This window comes from Zeugodacus cucurbitae, chromosome X (assembly GCF_028554725.1).
Source record: "Zeugodacus cucurbitae isolate PBARC_wt_2022May chromosome X, idZeuCucr1.2, whole genome shotgun sequence".
In the NCBI taxonomy this organism is placed as follows: domain Eukaryota; kingdom Metazoa; phylum Arthropoda; class Insecta; order Diptera; family Tephritidae; genus Zeugodacus; species Zeugodacus cucurbitae.
This window is the reverse complement of record NC_071672.1, coordinates 32,063,130-32,085,137: the sequence shown is the minus strand read 5'-3', so window position 1 is coordinate 32,085,137 and position 22,008 is coordinate 32,063,130. Positions and strand designations below refer to the sequence as shown.

General features: G+C 36.2%; 1 protein-coding gene across 11 annotated transcripts in view; it reads left to right on the top strand.

Annotated features, from left to right (window-relative positions):
* Window positions 1-22,008, top strand: part of LOC105219319 (synaptotagmin-7) — a 70,798-nt gene extending 48,790 nt beyond the window's left edge. For 8 of the 11 annotated variants that reach the window (XR_003752998.2, XM_054235584.1, XM_054235590.1 and 5 more), the window contains one exon: window positions 1-22,008. This exon is cut by the window's left edge. The gene's annotated coding sequence lies outside the window, so the exon portion shown is untranslated. The other 3 variants (XR_008472179.1, XR_008472177.1, XR_008472178.1) reach the window with 3 other exon arrangements.

Below are 22,008 nucleotides of genomic sequence, written 5' to 3'. Positions count from 1 at the left end.
CATATATATGTGAAAAATTGGGCTCGGACGCAATACAAAAATATATACAAATATGTATTTATTTGTATTTACATAATATATACATATATACATTACATATATATATATATGTTGCTGTTAATTTTGTTAACTCGTTAAATTTTAACTTTTAAGCCTTAATGTTGTTTACATGTTGCCATTGGTAAGCAAACGATATTTGTTGTAGCAACAGCACTGTACTAAAACCAACTGAGCAACCAAGTGTTGGTGAAAATTGTAATAATAATAATGAATTATTGTATTTTTTAATGTTGTTATATTTGTTATTGCAATTAAACAATTTTACACAAGCTAGCAAACAGTTTTGCACACTTTTCAAATTCATATGTGCGTTTATTTTCACATATACAAATAGTACATAATATACATATATGCATTTACACAGAACTCACTACAACACTGTGCTGGTCGTCAATTCTAAAGTCGTTGTAAAATCAATTAGGCAATTCACAAGCTTTGTTGTATGTCTTATGTCATATTTTGATCTTCTTAAAAAATACGACACTTGTGAGCACCATTAATTGTTGTATGTCATATTTTGTCATATTTCTACACTTAATCATAGCGATTTTTGCTGAGGCCAAAACCAGAAATATGTCCGTATTTTCCAGATATATACAATGTGCGGTATAAATCGGTTGAGAAGTGTTCGGGCAGAAGGCCACGACCACTGACCGACCCAAAAAAACCGGTTCTTCACAGAAAACCGACTACCCACTCGTCGAAGTTTTGCCCCAAAGCCCCGCCCACACTGCCATGAGTGTGTCCCAAAAAAACCGCTTCCAAAAAGTAACCGGTTACTGCAGTACTAGGCATATGCCGCAAAAAACCGAAAAAATTCGTCAGCAAGTGGGTAGGGGTATAGAATAGAGAACTCAAGAAACATACCACGCAGTGTTGTATCAGTCATATTTTAATTTTGCATGTGAAACAACAACAGTGTTGGTATGACAGTCATAAAAAAATATGACAATATGACGATATGACACACTATGACACCTTGTGAATACCCTAAATGGCTCAAAGCATTGTATGTCACATTTTATAATCTCAGTTTTTATATACACGGTGTAAAAAAAAGTCTGGGTACGTATGTAGCGAGCAGAACTTTGAAAGATAATTAGGTTGATACGCTTGCTCTTGCAAGATTTCATGAAATGACAAAAATTCTACACCAAAATATGCAGAAAACAAAATATCTGCAAAGTGTATGTGTGTACAATAGAATACCGATTATCCTGTTAAAAAGCGGGGAATCCGTATAATCAAGTTCAAAGTTGATTTTCGACTAAAATAAAAGTTTGACCAATTAGGAGATTTAAAAAATTAACTTTATTCCAAATAATTCAATAAACAAAAGCCACAGAATTCATTGTCATTTTATGAACAATTAACTAAAAGAGAAAAGGTCTCTGCTCATAGAGCAAAAAAACATGATTAGGTGTGGAAAGTACTAATATCCTCTGATAGAGCCCATAAATGCTCAATTGGATTGAGGTCAGCAGGTAATTGTGGTGGTGAATGTAGCTGTTTTGGAGCAATGTAAAGTAGGCAAATACGAACAAGTTCCGCTGCATACTTATGGTCATTGCCCAGTTGGAAGCTACTCCACTAGCTGTCATATACCGCCACAATTGAACTCCACCACCCAACCATGCTTTACGGTTGAAGAAAGATTTCGTGCTTCAAAGGCCGTACCAGTTCTACACCATCTGTCTTCCTTTTATTCTCAAAATACAATATTTGGTCTCATCCGACCACAAAACCGATTTACAGAAAGATATAGCTTTGGTAATGTGTTTGTTTGCGGATGTAATGCGCTTCATTCGATTTTTTAACGAAATTGATTCCTTTTTGCGTGCCACTCGCCTATGATATTCAGCCCTTTTTAATATTTTACCTTCTGTGTCTCTAGATATTGTTTTTTTAAATCGTATTTTAATATCTTCTGCTATTTGGAAAGCGGTTAAACGCAGATTAACCTTTACAAGAGATACAGCTTTGCGTGTCTCCCGACCACTCAATTTTCTCGGACCTCCAGAACGAGGCAATCGGCTATTCGTATAATCGATGTTTGAATAAGCGTGACACTATTGTATTTGGAAAACTTTATAATCCATGCAAGACTTCTGCAAGAGCAAGCGTATCCACCTATTGTAAATGTGAATCCACATTTCTGCATGTAAGCTTATAGAAATACTGGAGTCGACGACAATGTGGTGGAACATAGCATAGTTGGAATGCTTATTCTAAAATCATATTTTTTTGGGAAATGTGTTGTACCATAGCATGTTTGTTGAAATATGGGTAGCTCGATAAAAATTTATAAAATCAAAATTAGAGTGTAATCAAAATTGTCAAGCGTGAAAAATGAATTATTAACTCTGTAAACATCACACCACGCCAACGATGTACAGCTGTACTGTTCATCTCAGTTTATACAGTAGAAAACCTTTTTTGTTTACATTAATTTTCATCTTTTAACACACCACCGAGGCGTACTTGGGTTGTGTGCTACGCTTTTTTGCTACAATTGTGGTAATTAGGGTGTTGTGATAGCATTTAATCTTCACAAAACTTTTAAAGTCCGATGAACAGTACTTAAATAATTATTAAATAAAATAAATTTTTTCATTATTATTGGAATTATTTCGGATATTTATTAATTTTTTTTGGTGGTATTAAGTGTTATTTATTGATAAGTTAGTTATATTTTAGGTACAAGTGTATACCGCGATTCAACTAATTTTTAAATATTGAATTAAAATAAATACATCCCTGGATTTGTGACACTGCATTTGGGGCTTTCAAATTATAAAAGATTTAATATTACTATGAAATAATTTGAAAACTTTTCACTAAATAACCTTGAAAGAGTATGTATGTATGGTTCAAGATAGTTCTTGTAAAACTTTTCAAGCATTGGCAATGCCTTCCATAGATAGTCAGCAATCTATTAGACATTGTATGGAAATTGATATAATTGAAAACGATTTCCTTCAGAGAAATTCATTTTTATATTTATATGGTTATATGTATAATGAATATTTTACAATGCACAATTGTTTGCTGTATTTAACATTATTCGAGAAAGGGTAGATCTCTGAACACGCCTATACTTTTACTAAATAAAAAGTGTAGGATTCGTCAAACTTAGTAAAAGCTCTTGAGCTTTTTATAAATTTCATAAAAAAAGTTATATTAGTATTAAATGACGATTTTGATTCTTGTTACCTTGGACCCGATGGTTTGAAATGCCTATTCAATAGGATCATGACATATTTTGTTTTAAAAATGTTTAATAAGGAGGCAAACACGTATCATTTCAAGCTTATAAAACTTTTGTGTACTTCCAAGCTTTGCAATTCAAAGTATTTTAAATATAATTGTTTGTAATAATTCAAGTAAAATCTAGCAAAAATGGATTTTTTGCTAATTTTGTGCCAGTTAAGTTTAAATAAATGTGGGCAAAAATACCGTACCACAGAAAAGTACTTGTATGAGAGCTGTATTTTATTCTCACCACTTATGAAATATCTCATCTACATTTAATAACTTTTTTGCAATAATATGGCATACATTGATGTTAAAATCTTCTATAATTGAAATATAGTATAAATAAATAATTTCGCTTTATATAAGACAGCTATATACATAATATTTGCTATTTTATGACTAAAGTTTTACTAAAATGAAGTACTCAATATATACAGCACTGCGTTTTTCCAAGATGGCGGCTATCTTACCACCGAGAATTCCCCACGAATAAGGTTTTCTACTGTATGTACTGTGCTGTTCATGTTATAGACTCTGCTTTAATCTCCGCTCCACTATGAACACCACATAATATATATTATTTTTGAATATGTACCAATGTGTAAAAAATTACGAAGCACCCGTGATTCATATAGCAATAAAAATAGCCTAAAACTATTGGTATGTTTCCATAATTTCTAACTGCGAAATGAAAACGTTTAACTCTTTTTTTAAGCCGTAGGACAAGCCATGGTGGTAGTAGTTGGAGTAATGTATATTAATGTTTTAATTTATTTTGTACTGTTTTTTTGTGTACAGCACAGTTGCCTTCACTATTATTTAATAATATTTTCAGTACTTTAATTCGCAATATCTTGACGATTTCCAAAACAAAGTATGTTGCTTGAAACGTCTCCGCGAAAAATCCTGCCAGATCTTGTGTATCTTGAGTAGTTCACCGTCATGTAGCTTGTTATATATTATTTTATTTTTACAATTGCTGTTTAACAATAATTAAATTTTTAGCGTGAGAAATGTTTAATAGTTAAATAATTACACAACTTTTATATTGAATTCAATGCCACTGAGTACATGAGAAAGAGATTCAAAACCAAAAATGCCAGCAAGCTTGTACAAGTATTATTCCGTCAAACTCTAGGGTTTCAACAGCATGATAGCTTTGCGTCAAAATACCGTATGCGATAAAGGACTAAAGATTAATTAGACGAAAAGTTACTGCCAGCACGTATAATCAAGAATGATAGAAGACAAGATTACGACAGGCTGAAGTGCTGAACACAAAGACGACGACACGACACGACGTACCGACGGCTGATCACAAATGTCGCTTTGAAGCCAGCGTCTTGAACATTTTGAAGACGGCAGCGACATATCAAAAAGCAATTTCATTGTTGCCGTACTAAAATCTTTCGCTTCAATAAAATTTACATATTTAGTTTAAAGTGAAATTATTTGTGCAAAAAATGTAAAAATGGTTGATTTATTTGTTTTAAATAATCGATTGTTATTATGAATGATATATCAAAGTTATTTTAGGTTTCTGCTGGCAAAATAATGTCATACTTGTTAGAACTTTGAATAATTTTACATTTCACATATTAGTGGCAGCTCCACAGCGGCCATTGTCGTCGGCAAAATTAGAAACATTTCTAATTTGGCGACAGCGAAGACTTCAACCCTTTTGTCGTGAAGTCGTGCTGTTGTCAAAAAATCTGTGCCCATAAGAACGCGTGTATTTTAATATTTGACAGATGTCGCTCGTCGCTTGTCGTCTTTTATGTGTTCAGCACTTGAGCGTTCACGACCAACGAATGGGAATAGGCAACAGAAGAATTGTCAAATGGAAAACGGAAATGTGAAACATAGTGAACCAAATTGAATAATGTGCAGATAAAATATCACAATGAACGTAATTCTTAAAATCTTCATTTATAAAATGATCTAATATAATCATGCATATTTATAATTAAAATTATATGTTTTGTTACAAAAAGTTCGCCATTTTGCCAACTTTTTTGTTGGTTGGAAAAGTGAGAAAAAAATCTTTATAGACGACTTTATTGTACTATTGTTGTTTAATTCCGCCATTGCGGACTTCTTTTTCAAATTAACACATTTTTCACTTAAAATTTTAATAAAAATTAAAAATGTTCATGCACCAACAATACCCGAACTACCAGCCCATTCGGCTCAAGCGCTCAAACTGGCATTCGTGAATATTTTCGCTACTGAGCTAAATTCAGCTCAATTGCGGTAAATTCGTTTGCTTGCTGAGTTTATTCACGCTCGTGTTGAAACAGCTCTACTAAGGCGTTCGCTCATTGGGTTCAACAATGATCGTGTTGAATGAAAACAAAAACACAAAAGAGCAAACTCAACGCCTATGAGCAAACTCAATGGGTATGAGCAAACTCAACAATAGAACACAATGTGTACCTAATTCTTAGTGCAATGCATGTGACGCATAAGCTGATCGCGAACAAATCATACAAAAACAATATACATACCAGAGAACTGCAAAACTCACTTCTTCCTTGAATCAGCTCATACGCAAAAGTTTCTATTCACTTCCAATCACTGAGCGAAAGTGAGCTAAAAATTTCGTGAAGTGAGCGAACGTGAGATAAACATTTCGTGAAGTGAGCAAACGTGAGCAAAGCATTTCGGACCGAAGGCTCGCATTGTACGCGAATGAGCGGTGCGGCAACATGAGCTGATTTTTACACAACGCTGTGTTTCGTTCAGTGATTGGAATTGGATAGAAACTTTTGCGTATGAGCTGATTCAAGGAAAAAGTGAGTTTTGCAGTTCTCTGGTGCACACTTCCAAACACAGTTTGATTACTAAAGCCAGTTCTACCTTCCTATAACGGTAGCTCGTAAGTTAGAAGCTAAATACGTAAGTTAGAAGCTTTTTTGAAGAATATACTAATTTCCTTCCAATTTAATACTATACGGAGGTCATCAGAGTTGCATGTAATAAGACAAATCCAGAGTTAAAGTCAACTTTTCTACAATGCATACAATAGTCAGAAAAAGTTTGCGTACAGATATACATACATATATGTATATTAATTCCTGCTACTCCTGCAATGAGCATAGCGCCACTTGCGTACAACTAAAGTGGGTATTAAACTATTTAAAAAACTTTTATAAAATGAAACATTTGGCATATAAAGATGGTGAGATTGTGATGATGTATGTAATTGCTTTGGTACATTATATAACCACCAGTGTGTTTCGGTTCGTTAATCCTTTAAAAATTAAACACATTTTCGGGACCAAATTTTTTAGCACTTGGCTTTAAATTTGCGTTTAGCATATTAAGATACAATCCCTTATCCATATTAGTATCAATAAATTCCAGTTTATCGACGTCAGCACTCGCCATACACCGCCACGCCATAATACGACCACGATGGGCGCCAGGTATCCGTAAGCTCGGTTCGCTCGGTTATTTAAGTTCCCTCAGTAACGCTGATCATCGGCATGGGTCGCAAGATACCTTGACACAGCCCTTCTTTGTATCCCAAAAATAGTAAGACTACACATTTTGAATGCTGTGCTATTGAGGAGCAGCAAAAACTCAACGATAAAGTCAAACCTTAGCTAGAAACCTTCCGACTGCAACGTGGGCGAACTGTTTCCAGCTCGTTCATGCACCAGTCGAGACTCTATGTTATCTATTACCAGTCGGCGCTCCCTGGGGAGGGTTCAGCGGGGGATTTTTGTCTACCTTTTTGCCAGTATACTCAAGTCGATGTTTTTTTTAACATCCTTAACTTACCCAGCTTAGAAGTCACTGCGCTACTCGTACCAACTGTGTACGCAAACTTATTCTGCGACAGATATAGATTATAGATTATATTTAATTGATAGGGGTTCTAGTGGAATTGGCTACTGTGTACACAAACTTATGCTGACTAGTGTATATTGGAAATCACTTCTATTTATTCTTTGGGTTTCCGAATTGCTTGCTTTTAATAATAGTGTGAATTCAAAGTTAGCAAATATTTGGTGTTGCAGGAGACTAAACGCCAACATTTTCAACACTGCGTTGCATCAAGATTTTGCTGCTACATTTTCTTCCGCCATTATATAGAAAGGGAAAGTTAGTACTTGTATATCTATTTAGGGGATAGGTAGATTTCAGCGCCTGAAAACAATGGCATTTTTTAATATATATAATCAATGTTTCATTTAGACAAAGGTCAAAGGCTCTATCTCTTTGATTAAATCGCTGATTTAGCTCGATTAAATATAGAAAAATATTCTTATTTTACTACATTAATTGTTAGTCGAACAAAAATCGAGTTGTTTATTGATAAAATAACAATCAGCTGATGGAACTTAACATCTTCTTATGAAAAGCAAAAATAAAAATGTATAACAACTGAACGTTAATCGAGTAACCCACTGTGTGAAAGGCAAAAACTGATTTTTCAATAATAAAATTAATGTATTCAATTAATTTCGCTGTGCGAAAAGGTTACAAGTGTATTGTTTAAAATTATAGGCAAACATTATGTACAAAAATATGAGTAAATATTACGCTAGCGTGGCACTAGCCCGTTAAAGGCTCTCTGACATATCTGAAAGTTAGCGTGCAACTTCATTAAAGTTAACTGTATGCAATTGAATATTTCATGAAACTCTTTGCTTAAATTGTTTTTTATTTTTGATTTCTTTAAACTTTCCAATAAAATAATGTTTTTTTCCAAACCACTAACTACTTAGTGGTGTCACGTGAACGATTATTTTATTCATCTATTTTTATTTTTCTGTAAATTAAAAAAAAAAATTGTTAAGTTCTATAGTACCTTGTGAGCAACTATGTGCGATATGCTAAAGTTAGCACAGTGTACCCAGTAACTGCATGACTTTAAACTTACGTAAGATGTTTTAAATAATATTATATTTATGTTCATCAAATGTACAGTATATATGTAAATTATTTGTTTTTTTTTTATACCGACACCCAAAGCTACCATAAGAATGCAATAAGCAGCATATGTCCGTATATTTGTTGTTTAAATGCAATACGAGTGCCTCTTTGTAAAGTAGGTAAGCAGTTAGATGTGGACGATTCACATGCAGTGATGTTTAAATATAAGCGCGTTATTGCTGCAAACTAATACATAAACAAAAAACGCAAAAACCCTATTCGTTCATATGTGAAGAAATTAAATTAGTATAACAAAGTCAAACAAAAAGCGCAACATTATAAAAAAATTAAATTAAAATTAAAGAACACACACAAACAAGTTTAACTTAATTACAATATTAATTTAGCCGTAAGTGAAATTAAAATCGAAGAATCAACCCACCTTAAAATTACATATTGGTTATATACCTGATAAACTTAACTTAATATAAAGATAACCAAACATTAGCGTTGTATTATAGTTTTTATTATAATAATCATCGAGAGAAAACATTATTATATGCAACTATCATGGTAATACTATGAAAAAAATACAAATAAACCAATCATATGTGTTAACGAAAGAATAAAAAAAAAATAAAAACAAACATATAAAAAACATTATATGTATATACGCATTCGTAATTGCAAATACCAAAGCGTTCATACATACATGTGTACGTATATGCTTATGTATTAATTATTAATGAATAATTAACAAAAAAATTCGAACGAAGCCGAACAAACAAATTGCATAATGGCATACATATTTGTATTTATGCGAAATACATACAGTGGCAGTCAAAAGTATTTACAAAACGAACGTGCTTTGCACATGCCACAGAAAGTTAGGGCTGAGTTAGGTTATGTTAAAGCTCCTTTTTGCATATAGTCAAACGCTTCTCATTTGTGTTAGATTACATCATGAAACCTGTGCAATTTTGGTATAATGTGATAGATTAGGCTGCTTGTTCGTTCTCGGGTATTTATTTGCCGCGTAAGCAATAGAAAGCTGCAATTCAGCCACGAAACAGAGTCGTAGCTGACATGCTGCTTCTTGGAAAAGATTAGCTTAATTCGTTTTATTTGTACTTAGTAAGTAATTTTTGAAAATTAATTTATGGGCCCTAAATCAATCCGGGTATACTACAATTTACATGCCCTGAATTTTATTGACTGGATTTTACAATAGCTGCCGAGATGTTCCGACCTTAGTCTCGCGAACGCTGGGCAGTGTAGAAGGAAATAACTTGTTGTTTCTTCCTCGCCTTCCTCCAAATACTTATGGCAGTTTGCGTCCGGCAGGATTCCTAGCCTTATCGCTTGTATGTACATTTCGCAGTGTCCCACTATTGAACTTCTTTGGGACAAAAGAAACTCGCAACCGAGCAGGTTTTAGTTTTTAACGAGAGTTTACCAAGCTTGCAAGAGGTCCATTTTTGCAGTGCTAGAGCATGATCAAACACTAAGACGGGTGCCTCTTCTTGTGACCTCATCCGCTCTGCAGTTCCCAGCGAAGCCGCTGTGAGCTGGCACCAATACGAGTCTGATAGTAAAAAAGTTCGACGCTAACGTTAATTACCTACACTCCTTACTAGCTTGGATCACACATTTAGCGAACCAAAAATTTCCGCTCTGCTATCTACATATATTCTGGTAACCTGAAACTAACTCTAACCTTCGCCCCACTTATCGAGCTATTCGTGAAAATGCAAGCTGCGCTTTTCTCCAATGACTTCGTCTTGACCACACTTTCCTCGGGAGAAATGAACGGAGCTGAAAAATTTCAAAAATATCATTGGGTAAGGACCGGATAATGAAGTTGAAATTGTACTTTGACTACCGCTAATTGCCAGTTTATTAGCTTAGTTTGCTGTCAAATGTAACGCTATCTTTATCAAATGTACCGCAGTGGCTTAAGCATATATCAAGATTTACAACAACAAAAAATAAAAGGCTATTTCTGTTGACTTTGTAAAAACCCTCGTTGTGTAAATACTTTTGTGACTACCACTGTATGTTACTTGTGTTATAACCAAGCTTAATATGCATGTACTTGTAATGAAATATAGTTATATGAAATGCACAGAGTATATTAAATACATCCATATACATATATACTATTGACATGACATGTTGAGTTTATACTATATTTAGTATGTATAGTACATATGTGAGTTTGATTTTGCTTAGTTAAAACATGTCACGAATCTCAGTGTGATTTCTCCGAATTGCAGCAACACATTTTATAATAAATAAAAGTCCTACAAAGTCCAAACTGTTTTAAACAATTAAATTTCTTTTCAAGTTAAAAACGATAAAAACAAATATTTGTGTTGTACGTTTTGACAATAATTTGTACTTTGAGCCATTTTTTAAGCAGCTATGCGCTAATTAAACGGGATAACTTTGTACTTGTTTTTATATGTAAGTTTTTAAATTAAACTTTTTAACCTCAAATTAACGTACAGAGAAATGGTAATTCGAAGACAGCTAGTATTCCTAAAGATATGGACTTGAAACTAAACGATGCATAATTATAACTTGGGGAATGTAAGACTAACTCATTCCAACGTATATCCTATAGAGAGTACCAGGTGTATGCACTTTAAATATGATTAGCACAATTTTTTTGGAGCGAATAATGTTGTTAAAACAAACAATGAAATTGAAAGGTAATTAAAACGCTAAAACTTTCATATACATACATATGTATTAAAAAATATTCTATGTTATGTAAAATGATAGCGCCAAATTGATGAAATACGCAAATTATCAATGAAATTGGCGCTCATTTAAATACTTCTTCCCATTACTAAAAAAATAATATTTTAGGTGTGTTTCTTAAATGCTAGTATCAGCTATCATGCCGAAGAAGCGTGAGAAAATGTATCAATTACTATAGCAGAGCGCAAGACAAAGAAAGAATAAAGAAACGGAAAACTCGCAGAAATCAGCAAGAAAACAACAGCCATATAATCTTACGGACCAAACACAATTTGTGCAATCATTATTTTTAAATGAACAACACAAGGTTATTGCAACAAATCGAAACTATTAAAACAAATGAAATTGAAACAAATTCGTATTGAACAGTTGTTGTTGCAAATTCCGCTTCTTTCTGCTAATTTTTTGTGTTCAGACGCGCTTTACCAGCAAAAACTTGGCTAACTATACAGTATACGAAACACATTTTTTGATACGTGTGCCATAACAGAATACACATATGTAGTATAAATATTGCCAACTCTTTTGAAGTTCCAGTAGATCCATGCTGAATAAAATGGATGAAAATTGTTAAAATTCTAATGTTGTGTTTTTTGTATAAATATCAACGGTCCGTTTACACAGCTAATAGCTTTTTCGCACAGCAGTTAATTGAATAATTAACCGGTAAAGCGGTGAATAAGATCGATTTACCACACAAAAAAAAAATCGTATTATTGATAAAAAAGCAGATCCGCTGTTGAGCTTACCAACTGCTCATGTACAGCAAAAACAAAAATGTATAACAGCTGATCGTTTTTCGGCAGAGCGAAAGACAAAACTCTTGTCTCAATTATAAACTAAATATATTCAATTAATTTGGCTGTGCGTAAAGGCTATATGAAAGAGTTGCAGCCAATGTTAATAAGCAAAAGGCTGTATTGCATTCAAGAATGATAGAAGACAAGATTACGACAGGCTGAGCGTTCACGAACAACGAATGGGAAGAGGCAACAGAAGAAATGTCAAATGGAAAACGGAAATGTGAAATATAGTGAACCAAATTGAATAATGTGCAGATAAAATATCACAATGAACGTAATTCTTAAAATCTTCATTTATAAAATGATCCAAAATAATAATGCATATTTATAATTAAAATTATATGTTTTGTTACAAAAAGTTCGCCATTTTGCCAACTTTTTTGTACTATTGTTGTTTAATTCCGCCATTGCGGACTTCTTTTTCAAGTTAATATTTTTCACTTAGAATTTTAAATAATAATTAAGCACTAGCCTTGACTTCAGCTCTTTGTTTTGGTTTTATTGTTTTGTACCACAGTGCAATTTTGTTTTGCTCGCGTGTTCGTGGTCGTGAAACTTGTCACTCAACAGGAACTCAAAACTCAAAATAACTAACTGTAAACGCCTGTCGTAATCTTGTCTTCTATCATTCTTGATTGCATTGCAAGTTGTAACAGAGTCACCGCCTGTCACGCAGTATCATACAGTCCAAGTATGCATTATGTTAAATAATAATTAAATTATTTTTAAATTAAATTTTTATACATATTGTGGTCGGCTGCTGAATTTTTTTAAACAAGTGTCAATTAAGCAGACAATGGAACCAATGGCTCGTATGAGCAAGGATTTCGCCGGAATGGTTTACGCGCCCACTAAAAGTGAAGCTACAGCGCATTATGCTGACAAGTAGTGATGAGCGATATTGCTATTTTTGAATCACTGTGATTTCAATGATTGCTACTTTTAAATCACTGTGATTTTTTATTGCTATTGCGATCACAACAAAAAAAAATGAATTTATGAGAATTTGTACTCCATTTTTTTTTTAATTTTATACATATACATTTTTATTAATTTTAACAATATCCAAAATTTACCTGCTTTTGTATTCACTATTAACTAATTAATAAATTTTGGGTACATTTAACTGCTTTTGTAATCACCGTATCCAAAATTATCGAAATCACAACTAAAATTCTTACTGTGATCACTAAACTGATATTGGTACTGAACGGTGATTGCTACTTTCGAACAGATATTGTTACCGAACAGTGATTGCTACTTTCGAACTGATATTGTTACTGAACAGTGATTGCTACTTTCGAACTGATATTATTACTAAACAGTGATTGCTACTTTCGAATTGATATTGTTACTGAACAGTGATTGTTACTTTCGAACAGATATTGTTACTGAACAGTGACTGATACTTTCGAACTGGTATTGCTACAGTGATCGAATTAGAATCACTGAACTGCTATTGCTACAGTGATCGAATTAGAATCACTGAACTGCTACTGTTACAGTGATCGAATTAGAATTACTGAACTCGTATATGTACTGTGTTCGAACAAAAACACTGAACTTCTCTATAGCTACTGTGATCGAACTCAAATTACTGAACTGCAATTGCGATTGTAAATCACTGATATTTACAAAAATTGATCACAGTTGCTATATGTGATTTTTCAATCACAGTGAAAAAATCACCGGTAGTGAAATATCGCTCATCACTACTGCAGAAATAACTGCATATTGTATTTGTAACCATAAATATTGTAACAAATCACAAGCCGTATATTTTTTATTATACACATTTATTATAAATAATTTAACAATTATATAATTAATATTTTCCAATAGCAAATGTATGGATATTTTGTTTTCCGTTGTGTGGCTATGCAATAAGAATTGAGATACATATGTATATGAAAATTAAAAATATATGCATGCAAAATATGCGTTAGAAATAAAAATTAAGTTTGTTCACCAAATTATATTAGTATAAATAAATATTGCAGTGATTTGTTGTTACATTTAAAGTTTTTCAAGTGTTTGATTCAAGTTTGCTACCAGCAGGCGGTACATTACACGGCAAGTGTAGTTAGACTATTTCTTTAGATGTGGAAGAAACTTGTTGCAGTCGGAGGTACATATACATACATACATACATACATACATACATACATACAGAGGTAGGTAGTCACCGCTATTAGTTACGGAAGAAGAACTAATGGCCATAGTAAAAAAAAAAATTAAAAACAACAAAGCGCCTGGAATAGATGGTATACCAAACAGAGCCCTAAAGGAAGCTATAACTTTGAAACCCACCCTGTTCACTAATATGTACAATGCATGCATAAAAGAAGGAGTGTTCCCCGACCCCTGGAAACAAAGGAAACCACCGAAGGAACCTTCATCGTATCGACCCTTGTGTATGCTCGACACAATGGGTAAAGTATACGAAAACATTATACGAAACCGCTTGGAAGTTGCGATCCAGGAAGCCGGCGGATTATCTGAGAGACAATACGGCTTCATAAAACGCAGCTCCACTATTGACGCACTAAAGGAAGTCGTTGTCACTGCAAAAGATGCAGTCAGTGAAAAAGATGGAAAGGTGGTACAAAAAAATACTGCGCACTTATTACCCTGGATGTTAAAAACGCGTTCAACTCCGCAAAATGGGCAAACATTATCAACATCTTATATGTAATGCGCGTCCCCCAATACCTCATTAACATAATAATAAGTTATTTTAAAAACAGAAAACTAATATTTGACACGGACGAAGGCACGAAGAGCTATTTTATTTCGAGTGGAGTACCGCAAGGATCGGTCTTAGGCCCCCTCTTATGGAACTTGATGTATGACGGGGTACTAAGAATACAACAACCAAAGAGCAGTGGCCAAGCACCTCGATGACCTCAAGAGAAAATGCAATGAATGCATCAACGGTTTACGCCAATGGTTTTCTTCCATGAGTCTGGAACTAGCAGAGCATAAAACTGTAGTGTTGTTCATAAGCACAAGGAAAATTGAGGAAAGATGAACAGTCACTATTGGGGAGTGTGAGATTATCTCACAGCCACAGCTGAAGTACCTGGGGGTAATATTAGACTCAAGGTTAAAATTCAAGGAGCACTTGGCGTACTCGTCGAACAAAGCAAACAAAATTTATAACGCCTTATCAAGAATGATGGCGAATAAGGGCTGCGTGCGTTACGGCCGAAGATTTTTAATTGCAAAGGCTATGAGCTCTGTAATTTTGTATGCGGCGCCAATATGGATTCAGGCGTTAGATGTTAAAGCGTATGCGAGACCAATAAACGCAATACATAGACTGTCGGCAATAAGAGTAATAAGTGCTTTCCGAACCATATCTAGCGATGCTGCTGAAGTGTTGGCCAGCATGCCGCCTATTGACATCCAGGGAGAGCATATGGTAGCAGCGCCCCCCTCAGAGAATAAAGAGTTAGACGAGAGGAAAACGAGCATCTTGAAGGGGCAGCAACGGTGGGAAGCCTCAACTAAAGGACGGTGGACACACAGACTAATACCAGACATCCACTCGTGGATTTATAGAAAGCTTGGTGACCTTGATTTCCACCTGACCCAAATGTTAAGTGGTCACGGGTGCTTCAGAAGTTACCTATACAAATTCCGTAATGACGTTAGTCCGTACTGTCCGGTGTGTGCAGAGTCCGTAGAAGACTCTGAGCACGTATTTTTCTATTGCCCTCGCTTTTTAGAGATAAGGGAAAATTTGATAACAACCATGGGTGGTAACTTGACGGTGGAAAATTTGACTGCACTTATGTGTCAGTCCTCTGATAATTGGAAAGCTGTTAGCGAAGCGGCAGCTATAATAATGACAGAATTGAGACATATACAACAGGCTAGGCGTCAGTCAGTCCGCGCTATAGAGGAGACTTAAATTGTCTTGACACTCCCATGAAGTAATACTTAATCCGGTGGTTCCGTGGGAGTGTTTTGTGCTGGGAGTAGGTTAGGTTTAGCGGATTAAAGTTCCGCACTTCGGCTTTCGATGCTTCCCCCTACTATAAAAAAGGTAGGTATTTACACATCAAACGTCTTTTACAAATTTCACAGAAAAAGCTTTTGCTGTTTGCTATGTTGTTATAAACCTTGATCAATTCCTGAGAGAATGAAGTCATTTTGGCAAGAATAGCTAGAAAATGGCGAAGATATAAGGAAATGAACTACAGATCCGAAGTAGTCAAAAGTATTTACACACAACTTGAACACTATTATCCTGTTATTTTTTAATAATATTTTTTTTTTTTAATTTTAATGTTTAGTCTAAGTTACTATCCTAAGGTGATAAACTTATAATGGGTTACATCGCTTTTGGCATCAATAACAGCCTGTTATCTGTTTCGAATTGATTCAATCCAATTTTGCGCTAAGTTAACTGTTAATTTATACCAAATGTCGGAAATTTCGGCGTTTTCGGTTATTATATCAATTCTCCTCTGATATTTAACGAAACCCCAAACATTTTCAATAAAGTTTAGGTCGGGGCTTTCCGGAGGTCAACTTGATTTGCTTCACTTAAAAGTTTTGCTTGTAACGATCCTTTATGAAATTGAGCATTGTCCTGTTGTAAAATGTAGTCAGTAGTTGAAAAGGCCGACTTACCACTACAATGGCATGGCCATGTGAATTCTGATATATCCGGATGATTTAGAGTCCCTAAATTAGTACTATATCTCCAGAACTTAAGTAAGGAAAACTTCCCCAAAAAATCATAATGTCACCTCCGACTCTGTTTAGCGCCTAAACTGCATATTTCTTATTTTCACGTGGGTAATGCATAAAGCGTTTGCTAAATAAGCCCTGGAACCAACATTCATCATTATCTGTTCACGACAGGCTCCAGGATCTAATTTAAGGCAAATGACTGGCATATCGCTTTTTTATTTTCGGAAATATTGACCAATTTTCGCCAAACGTCTGGTATTCAGGTTAACTTTTTTAATGTCCTCAGCAGTGTAGTATCATTGACTGTTCATGCAATAAGCTGATTCGATGCAGAACTAATTGTGTGATTTTGTATGACAGTTCCCACTAATCTTCTGCATCCCCTTTGAGTTATCACATGTTTACGCCCAGTTATCTTTAAATTGCCCTGGATAGAACATTATAAAAAGTATTCCATCAAATTCTATAAATCTTAACTAACTCCGAAGCCGAATCCCCAGTCTTAAACTTAGAAACAGTCTCCAATCTAGTTATAATCGATAATTCCTTTGTTTTCGGCATTTTATTTACTAATTTTTATATTTTAAGGCTGAGTTACTTTGTTATGAATGCAATTACTACTCTTGCTCAAACCAAATCCAAGCATAAAGGCTAAATCGCCGTGTGTAAATAATTTTGATACAAAAAAATTTGTGTATAAACTTTTGACTACTGCGAGACATCAGTTCTTTGCCAATTTCTCTGTCAAATGTCCAGCTATTATATTATATTTTCACCAAACTAACTTTGTTCGCTTAGAAATGAATAAAGGTTTCCCACACCATATGATTTTGTTTCATGGCAACAAGAAAAAGCTTTCTCTGCGGAATTTGTAAGAAACGTTCGATGTATAAATAATTTTGACAACCTCTGTATATAGATTTTCAGCTTTATTTTCCAACAGCGAGTTGCGATCCAAACGAATTCATAAATAAACATTTATTTGGTTGACTTCTATAATTACAATTACTAATGTATACAAAGACATGTGAATTGCATTTAATACAATTTGGCCTACATGGATTTTAATATCAAGCGGTAATTCTTATGTTTATGTTTATGTTATGTTTATCTTATTATTTTTATACACGCGACACCATTAAATGCTTTAATAGCAATTCATAACATTATATTCTTTGAAAAGATTTATTATATATACTATATAACGGCATCTCAAACTCACTGCGTACCGCTGCAGCCGAAACAATTGGTTTTCGGCAACGACAAAAAACAAGCTGGTACGATGAGGAGTGCCGTCTCGCAGCGGAGAGAAAACAGACTGCATACCTCGCAACATTGCAAACGACCACAACACGTGCGGGATGGGATAGATACCGAGAGCTGAAGAGGGAAGCGAGACGCATTTGCAGACAAAAAAAGAAAGAGGCCGAAATGCGTGAGTACGAAGAGCTTGAGAAGCTGGCAGACAGAGGGAATGCTCGAAAATTTTATGAAAAAATGAAGCGACTTAACGAAGGTTTCAAGACCGGAGCATCCTCATGTAAAGACCAAGGTGGTAATCTACCGATGTCCAGGGCATACTGGGATTATGGAGGGAACACTTCTCCGACCTGCTGAATGGCAGTGAGAGTACAACACCAGGAGATGGCGAACCCGATCCCCCAATCGATGACGATGGAACAGATGTTCCATTACCCGACCTTTCTTCATGGCAATTACCCGAATAGCAATTACCCGCTTGAAGAACAACAAAGCAGCGGGGGCCGATAGATTACCGGCAGAACTATTCAAATACGGCGGCGAAGAACTGATAAGGTGCATGCATCAGCTTCTTTGCAGAATATGGTCGGAAGAAAGCATGCCTGACGATTGGAATCTCAGTGTGCTCTGCCCAATCCATAAAAAGGGAGATCCCACAATCTGCGCCAATTACCGTGGGATCAGCCTCCTAAATATCGCATACAAGGTTCTATCGAGCGTATTGTGTGAAAGAGTAAAGCCCACCGTCAACAAACTGATTGGACCTTATCAGTGTGGCTTTAGACCTGGAAAATCGACAACTGACCAGATATTCACCATGCGCCAAATCTTGGAAAAGACCCGAGAAAAGAGGATCGACACACACCACCTTTTTGTCGATTTTAAAGCTGCTTTCGACAGCACGAAAAGGAGTTGCCTTTACGCCGCGATGTCTGAATTTGGTATCCCCGCAAAACTAATACGGCTGTGTAAATTGACGTTGAGCAACACCAAAAGCTCCGTCATGATTGGGAAGGACCTCTCCGAGCCGTTCGATACCAAACGAGGTTTCAGACAAGGTGACTCACTATCGTGAGCTGGAAAAAACCTGATGCTGGAAAAAATTATAAGAGCTGCAGAGCTAAACCGAGAAGGTACAATCTTCTACAAGAGTGTACAGCTCCTGGCGTACGCCGATGATATTGATATCATCGGAAGCAACAACCGCGCCGTTTGTTCTGCTTTTTCCCGCATGGATAAGGAGGCGAAGCGAATGGGTCTGGAGGTGAATGAGGACAAGACGAAATATCTCCTGTCATCAAACAAACAGTCGGCGCATTCGCGTCTTGGCTCCCACGTCACTGTTGACAGTCATAACTTCGAGGTCGTAGATAATTTCGTATACCTGGGAGCCAGCATCAACAACACGAACAATGTCAGCCTCGAAATCCAGCGCAGAATAACTCTTGCCAACAGGTGCTACTTTGGACTGAGTAGGCAATTGAACAGTAAAGTCCTCTCTCGACGAACCAAAATCAAGCTCTACAAGTCGCTTATCATTCCCGTCCTGCTTTACGGTGCAGAAGCTTGGACGATGTCAACATCAGATGAGACGACACTAGGAGTTTTCGAGAGGAAAATTTTGCGCAAGATTTATGGTCCTCAGAACATTGGCAACGGCGAATACCGCAGACGATGGAACGATGAGCTGTACGAGTTATACGACGACATTGACATAGTTCAGCGAATAAAAAGACAGCGGCTACGCTGGCTAGGTCATGTTGTCCGAATGGACGAAAACACTCCAGCCCTGAAAGTGTTCGATGCAGTACCCGCCGGAGGAAGCCGAGGAAGGGGAAGGCCTCCACTCCGTTGGAGGGACCAGGTGGAGAGCGACCTGGTTACACTTGGGATCTCCAACTGGCGCCGAACTGCGAAGGAGAGAGACAGGTGGCGCACTATCGTCGATTCGGCTATAACCGGCTAAACGGTTGCAACGCCAATCACATACACATAATCCATAATTATTGAAATCATGCTGCAGCAACTGTTTCAGCTGTTTGAAATTTCTTGATCGGTAGTTCTTTCAGCAGCAAGTGTAGCGGTGTAGTTTTAAATTTTTAAAAGCAACCAACTTCGTTCGTAATAGCAGTGACAGAAGAGCAAAATTAATGCGCCTTAAGAAATGTTAATGCGAATTAAAATTTTATGCTGACAGACGCCAAGTTTATGCATTTAGACAGCTTCTTGAGAAATCTGTTAATTCATTAAAAAAGTGAATCTTTCGCAACAAAAGTTGCTAAAGAGAGTATTATAGTTTTGTTCACATAACGGTTGTTTGTGTCACCCAGAAATAAAATATATATATTATATTTTTCGATATAAGGTTATGTATATAAAAATGATTATGTTGACGAGACGAGTTGAAATCCGGATGTCCATCTGTCCGTGCGACGGATTGAGTAAAAATTAGATATCTTGACGAAACTTGGTACACATATTCCTTGGCACCCTGAGGAGGTTGGTATTGAATGGGCGAAATCAGACCATTGCCACGCCCACAAAATGGCGAAAACCAAAAACCAATAAAGTGTCATAACTAAGCCATAAATAAAGTTATAAAAGTAAAATTTAGAAAAAACCAGTAAAGCTATTTAAACCAAACTTTCTGCTGTCGGTTCCCTTAAGTACCCCACCATACATCATGAAAATAGTTGAAATCGGATAATAACCATCTTCCATACAAAGGTTAGGTTGAAAATTACTAAAAGTGCGTTAACTCATTAACGAAAAACGTCAGAAACATTCAATTTTACAGGAGAAATGGCAGATATAAACTACACTCAATTTTTTTACAAAAATAAGTGGCATCCACCACTTATTGGTCAAAAACCATATCTCAGGAACTACTCGACCGATTTCAATGAAATTCGGTATATAATATTTCCTTGACACCCTGATTCCACGGATAAAATCGGTTTGCAACAACGAATACTTCCCCTATAACTCAATTTTGAATTCCTTCTCATTCCTTCACTTTATAGTGTATACATAAGGAACCGATGAAGATAGTATAATAAAACTTTGCACAAATACTATATATCATTTGTGGCTTCACTTCTGGAAAACTTGCCCTCAGTCTTCATATACCATATATAATGACTTTCGTTATTTTATTGGTTAGGTTAGGTTAGGTTTGTAGGCAGATCTCTGCAAGACAGAAAGATGTCACTTAGACAGCCTGGCGCTGTCCATTGTGGTACCAATAAAACTCCCCGTGGATCAAAGACCTTTAAGATTCAGCAAACCGCTTGGAATCCGTTACAAATTTCTTAAGACTGGTAATATCGATTCTAGCCAATTCGCTAGGATCGTCGAAAAAGGGCTTTCGGAGGTGTTTCAACCTCAGTCTGGCAAAAGCTGGACAGTGCAGTAGGAAATGCTTAGATGATTCCATCTCGCCTTCCTCCATACAGCTTTGGCAACTAGCATCTGCCACGATCCCAAGTCTAACCGCATGGGTACCCATTGGACAATATCCAGTAAGTACCCCTATGATTGCGCTGAGATGGACCTTGCCCAGAGAAAGCAGTTGAAAGGACCGCTTACGCTCCACAGAGGGCCAAAAGGACCTCGCTACTGCACAAGTGGACCATGGACTACCAATGCACTCCCATTCCGACGTCAATGTAGCTAGGGTACCCTCCCTTGCAAGCTTGTCTGCTATGCAGTTACCAGCGATCCCGCGGTGACCGGGTACCCACACTAGTCGGATTGCAAAATAGCTGGAAGCTATTGATAAGGATCTAAGATACTCCTTAACTAGCACAGAGCGTACCGTCATCGATTCCAATGCCAGTATTGCCGCCCTGCTGTCGGAGTGAATACATACCTCTCTAAAAGAGTTCACCATAAGAAGCAGTGGGTCCACTGCTACTTTGATCGCAGCGACCTCTGCTTGGAAGACACTACAGTGGTCAGGTAGCCTAAAGCTGGTATTGATAGAAAGCTTTCTGCAGAAAACTCCCCCTCCCACCTTTCCCCTAAGCTTCGATCCATCCGTGAAAAAGCTGACTGCACTTTTCCTCCATTGATTTCTACCTACCCACATATCCCTCGTAGGTACATGTGTAGAGAAGAAGCCTCTAGGGGACGGTTCCGCAGTGCAGTGGTCCAAGTAGTCAGGGATGCAATCGAACCGACGGAGAATCTCAGAATGCCCCTGCTTGGGACTTAGCGCTCCGCTGATTCCAAAGGGAGCCGCTCTTTGGACACGCTCTAGCTGCTTAGCTAATGT